The sequence below is a fragment of the Vigna angularis genome, chromosome 8 (assembly GCF_016808095.1).
Source record: "Vigna angularis cultivar LongXiaoDou No.4 chromosome 8, ASM1680809v1, whole genome shotgun sequence".
NCBI classification, from domain to species: domain Eukaryota; kingdom Viridiplantae; phylum Streptophyta; class Magnoliopsida; order Fabales; family Fabaceae; genus Vigna; species Vigna angularis.
In genome coordinates this window covers 3668044-3674500 of record NC_068977.1, presented here as the reverse complement: position 1 = coordinate 3674500, position 6457 = coordinate 3668044, and the positions used below count along the sequence as shown (strand labels likewise).

General features: G+C 37.7%; 1 pseudogene; it reads right to left on the bottom strand.

Moving 5' to 3' along the window:
• Window positions 1-1711: 1711 nt before the first annotated feature.
• On the bottom strand, window positions 1712-2267 carry LOC108344574 (uncharacterized; annotated as a pseudogene).
• Between the last annotated feature and the right edge of the window lie 4190 nt (window positions 2268-6457).

Sequence of the window (6457 nt, the reverse complement as noted above, 5' to 3'; positions counted from 1 at the left end):
TGTAGAAGACCGAGAGGTAAATTCCTCTCGGTTCCTGTTGAAGGACGAGCGGTAAATCCCGCTCGGTTAATGTCGAAGGTCGAGAGGTAAAACCCTCTCGATTAATGTTGAAGACCGAGAGGTAAATTCCTCTCGGTTCCTGTTGAAGGACGAGCGGTAAATCCCGCTCGATTAATTTCGAAGGTCGAGAGGTAAAGCCCTCTCGGTTAATGTTGAAGACCGAGAGGTAAATCCCTCTCGGTTCCTGTTGAAGGACGAGCGGTAAATCCCGCTCGGTTAATGTCGAAGGTCGAGAGGTAAAACCCTCTCGATTAATGTTGAAGACCGAGAGGTAAATCCCTCTCGGTTCCTGTTGAAGGACGAGCGGTAAATCCCGCTCGGTTAATGTCGAAGGTCGAGAGGTAAAGCCCTCTCGATTAATGTCGAAGACCGAGAGGTAAATCCCTCTCGGTTCCTATTGACGGACGAGCGGTAAATCCCGCTCGGTTAATGTCGAAGGTCGAGAGGTAAAGCCCTCTCGGTTAATGTTGAAGACCGAGAGGTAAATTCCTCTCGGTTCCTGTTGAAGGACGAGCGGTAAATCCCGCTCGGTTAATGTTGAAGGTCGAGCGATAAAACGCTTTCAGTTCCGCAAACGCAGCCTCCCTCAAACTCATCAGTCCTATAGTTAACCACGGCTAAAGCCAAACGCTTAACTCGGACTTGGGGGCATAATGTACAGTATAAAATATTAACCGAGTGGTTACAAACAACCAACCGGATATTCAGGTAATCTGTTTATATCTTATTCTGTTTATATTTTAGGTTTAATCCTTTTCGACATCCCTATTTATGTACGAATGTCTCAATTGAGTCCTCGTTTTTTAAAGTGTATCAAAATGGTCCCTAATTTTGAAAATTGATATCAATTGAGTCCTTTCCGTTAAGTTGGCTGGACGGCGTTAAAAAAATTGATGAGTGGATGCTGAGATGACGAACGAACGCTCGTCCACCAGCGAACAAACGCTCGTCCACCAGCGAACGAACGCTCGTCCACCAGCGAACGAACGCTCGTCCACCAGAGAACGAACGCTCGTCGACCTCTTACTGCTGGACAACCGTTCGTTCCACACTGGACGACCGTTCGTTCGGTGGTCGACGAGCGTTCGTTCGCTGATGGACGAGCGTTCGTTCGCTGGTGGACGAGCGTTCGTTCGTCATCTCAGCATCCACTCATCAATTTTTTTAACGCCGTCCAGCCAACTTAACGGAAAGGACTCAATTGATATCAATTTTCAAAATTAGGGACCATTTTGATACACTTTAAAAAACGAGGACCCAATTGAGACATTCGTACATAAATAGGGATGTCGAAAAGGATTAAACCTATATTTTATTGGGCTTATATCAGCTTAGGATCCATGAGGTAAATTATAAATACAAAGCCAGGGCCGAAAGCGAGGTACTTTCCACTTAAGCATCATTCGCTAAATATTCAACCAATAGCTGAGGCTCTTCAAATCACACGCCTAACTTGAGCGTCGGAGTATCTTTTGCAGGTACATCCTCCCCCGTCCAGAAGAAGACCGATCGGTTTACGCCAACACCGATCGGCCAATAGCAGGAGTTTGGAAGCGAGCGAGCGGCCCAGACACATCTGCAGGTTAGTCTCTCGGTCCCAAAAGTATCCACCGAATCAGACATGAAGAAGGTGAAAGACACGTGGGCGATGGATTCAAGGAACGAGAAATGGGAGGCGTAATAGGTGTTGGCCGTGGTCGGGGTTTGAGTTGATTCCGAGGTCGAAGCTCAACTATGTCAACGTCCCACAAAATCCAATTTGCTGTTGAGGATCGATGAGGAACATCATGGGTGATGGTGTTCCTCCAAGGTGGTAAGCCTCCATTGGCACGAAGATATTGTCCGTAACGTGTTTTTAATCTGACTTGAACTCCTTCTCTTATGGGTTCCCATTGGACAGAAGAGTTCAACCTAGAAGGCAAAGTTTTGGAAGACATTTTTTTCCGGTTCCTCTCAATATAAAGGGCATGTTTGAAGCTGTTAAGTATTTTCCATAGCAGCTTTTCAATCTTATGAAATTTGAATTCTCTATGATCTCCACTTCCCATTTAGCATTATTGTAGCAACCATTACGGTCTTGGAACACGTTTTCTTGATTCTCATCGGCCAACATGTACTTGTCATGGTAGCTTCTCAAACGCACCACTTTTGCCTTTTGGAAGAACTCCATTAATTCAAAAGGGTGGATTGAGAAAAGGAGAAAAACAGGTGAGGATGTGATGCAAAGAATTTCAGACAACAATGGGGAAAAACAGGAAGGCTGATATTAATCATTGTGTCATGTTCATTCACATACACATGTTTGTGTGTATGTCTTGTGTACATTACACGTAATGGACCCATAATTGTCTAATTAGGGCAGGGTGAGGGAATTGGATGCAAATGAGATTCTAAAATGATGCAAAATTTGTTAGTTGTTACCATAAATTCACCTTTATTTGTGATTTAGTTTTTTGAAATATTTTAATTGATTGAAATTCTAATGGAAACATTGGTGGGTGGTGATTGAGGATAAATTCAATAGAAAGATAATTGAATTTGTGTATCACATATTCAACGGGACGTAATTCCATTTTATGTTTAGTAAGAGGATCATCTATTTTTACCTTTTAAAATATTTTTTATTTTAATTAGAATTAGACTTTGCACATTTATGTGACTTTCTTAGTTATGATATTAGAGAATGTGAGCTTTTATTATTTTTAATTGTGTCATAACTAATTTACTAAAAGATAATGATACTTTGACAATATTTTTTTGACAACATTTTAGTATTATTTACGTGTTATTCTGTGATTGATCCATTTTATGACACGTAAATGATATTAAAATGTTATAAAAAAAATATTGTCAAAATATCATTATTCTTTATTAAATGACATCAACAATGACTCCTAAAGTTGATTAAGATACAAATATGTATAAGGAAGTTTAAATCAAATTAAGGCCATGATGACATTAGTTTGCACTTCAAATGGGAGATTTTTCAAATATAGAAAGAATTGGAGAGGATAAAAATGAAATTAATAAAAAGATGTTGTATGATGAAGATGTAGACAACAATGAAAGGGCACTGTTATATATAAGGGGACATTATTTTTTGAGGAGATTGCTAAATTTATTGTAGTGAAACCAACTAACCATTCATATTAAAGGTTTTGTTCATTTGAATGGATTTGGGGGAGAGTAATTGAGGGGATTTGAAGTTAAATTTTTTTGTTGTTTATTTGAGTAGATTTAGAGATAACTGAGAGTGAATTTGGAAGTAAAGTTTGTAAGAATTAGTGTAGAATTTAGTTGATGTGACAGATTAAAAAAATTTACTTCCAAATTCACTCTCACTTGCTTCCAAATCCACTCAAATAAACAACAACAAAATTTACCTTCAAATCCCCTCAATCACTCTTCCCAAACTCATTCAAATAAACAAAACCTAAAGTTTAAAACTGCAATCTTTATAATTATCCAAAAACATCAATGCGAGAATTTCTCACTACTTCAAATGCTTGAATTGTGCATTATTTAAAAATTTATGATGTTCTTAGTCTCATGAGTTCCCCCATAGAATCATTGGAAATTAAAGTCACAAAAGGATTTTTACTTTTCTTGTGCTAATACTTTTTAAAAAAATAATTATCATAATTATCAATATATTTTTGTTTCACAATAATGATGTATCATAGTACCGATGATCAAATATAAAATAAAAAAATCATAATAAAGGTGAAAATGAATTATCAAGAGCTACATATGCAAAAAAATTAATTTTCATAGGGATAGTTTTTTATGTGTTTTAAAAAATATTATATAATCAAACCTAACCCACATTTTTTTCTAATACACCAATATTCTTGTTTTTCCATTTTCAACTTTAGAAAGCTCGAATTTCCTTTTGCATCGAAGAACCAACATGCACATAATAATCTCTCTTCATCACGTTTCTTGTTTCTACCATTGCAGTTTTCAAGAATCTCAATGACATCAAAACGAAAGATTCCAAAGTGGATAACATTATTTTATAACATCAAATCGGATGTAATAATAACATTATTTTAGAAAAAATTAAGTCTAATTTATATATTATAAATTTGTATCTTTAACTAATCATAAAAAAATATTATAAAGTTATTAATATTCATAAAAAAAATCTATAAAGTTACAAATGTTGCCCATTCCTTAAAGGGTGCAATGTCATTTACCTTTGCGATGAGTTTATATTCAAAATGTGTAAGTGTAACATTAACATCTTTACCCATGTTGATGCGAATATGATGTAGATGTAAATTCTAATTTGATGTCAATGTTACCACTATTCTATCATAGTGAAAATTCTTTATTGTGTAAATTTTTAGTTATATATTAGGTCTATTTCTATATATTATTTTTGGGGTAAGCAAAAGATTTTCATGAGGTAGAATTTGTAATGTTGAATGATCTTTGTCAGACCCTGGAAAATAACGTACATTTGTTGGAGTCCGCGTGGTAGTCTGAGAGCGAGACACCTCAGCAACGTACGTGGCAACCGCAGGACGAGACACTTCATTAACGGACGCCAGGTGTCATGCCGAGGGGAGTCGGGAATCGGTAGTGGGAAGTAGGTGTCGACTGCAAAGTGGACGTGCGTTCGGCGGGGGAAGCAAAACTGAAGTTTTCAGAAAACGCTCCACTCTCTGCACGCACCTTCTTTTCTCGTTTCTGAAGAACCCTGTCAGACCTCGTAAATATGCACCCAGAACCCACCTGTCTAATCTCATTAAAACGCACTCAAAACCCCTCTGCGCTGACACCAAGTGTCAAGAAACGAGAATCTGAAATCAGATAGTGGAATGCAGGTGTCAGCATGAGAGCGGACGTTCGTTTTACATGGGAAGAAAAATGATTTTCTGAAACCTTCTTCCCACTCTCTCTACATGCACCCTTCATCTTCCAAAAATCTGATCTTTCATTTTTCTCCTCCTTCTCACTAGAATTCCTACATTCTCTCTAAGAAAACTAACCTTTCCTCTTCTCCGATCATCATTCAGAAACCGTAGAAGTGCTCCCGGCAACCCAAGCTTCATCTTGAACCGAACAAGTTTCAAGTTTGAGCCGGTAAGTTTTCTCCCCTTAGTCGTTCGTTCTTTTATTACATGCAAACCAAGTTCTGGTTGCATGCAGGGGTATAGTTTAAGTTATGTTTGGTTCTTTGTGATTGTTCGGTTTAGTTTGGAGAAGTGTTGATCGTTGAGGGTAGAAGTTGTAGATTTGGGCGAACCAAAAACCCAGTCTTAGACCATTTCCATCACGTATCCAGGTAAGGGAAGCTTATTTGATTTAATTTGTATGTTGTGTTTTGTATGGATGTTCGTTAATTGACTGCATGAGTATAATGCATGATGTTTGATGAAATTGAATTGTATGAACGTTCGTTGATTTATGGTTGGGAATGAAATACATGAATTTACATGATATGGATTGTATGAAATGTGAGAGTTGATGTTGATATGAACGCATGAAACTATGAGATTGCATGATGAGAAATGAACTGGAATGAAAATGGATTGTATAAGAATTTCCCCATAATAATGTACGTTCGTTGCTGAACGGTCTTTGACCGTTCGGTTTTCCCTTGTAACATAGTAAAAATGGGATTCTTCATTTGGATAGAACCCTATTTGAGGACGAGCGTCCTCGAGTTAAAATACTATGCTTGAGCGTTCGGCCAAGCACAGTTGTATCTGGTTTTCTTGGATAGACTCCATTCTTTTATATATATATGTAATAGTATATTTCCCCGTTCGTAAACATTACCTTGACAGCCCCTTAGTATATTTATCAAATCTACTGTTATAAGTTAAATGGTGCTCGGTCTTATACCAAGCGCTCGTACTGAGTAGTGCTCGGTCTTACATCTAGCGCTCGCTCTAAGTGGTGTTCGGTCTTATACTGAGCGCTCGTACTCATTCTTGTAAATTAGTCTTAATGAAATAGCGTACATCCAACTTCAGAAGAACTTTCCTTTACCACGTTCGATCATTGACTGGTAGTGGATTTCAGTATGAGAACTATTCTAAATATGGTTCATTAAAGTCTTGAGGTGTCTACATTCTATGTATTCGGCTTGGAGCCTCCACACTTAAATTATTCCTTGAAGTATTGGTTTGAACTCACGAGGGTCAGTTCATTAAGTTGATTCACATGGTAAATAACGTTCGTCACTTGGAACCTGATATTACTCAAATCTGATAGTAACTCTATTGTTCGTACTCTGATCTAGAACGGGCGTCTTCTTGGTCCCGTCCACAGTGTTCGTCCTCGTTCTTATTGGGGACAGAACGTTCGGTATTTTATGGTCTTCCTATTGATGATAAAAATGAATGTGGAATAGTGAATAATAAATGATGATGAGTATCTGAGA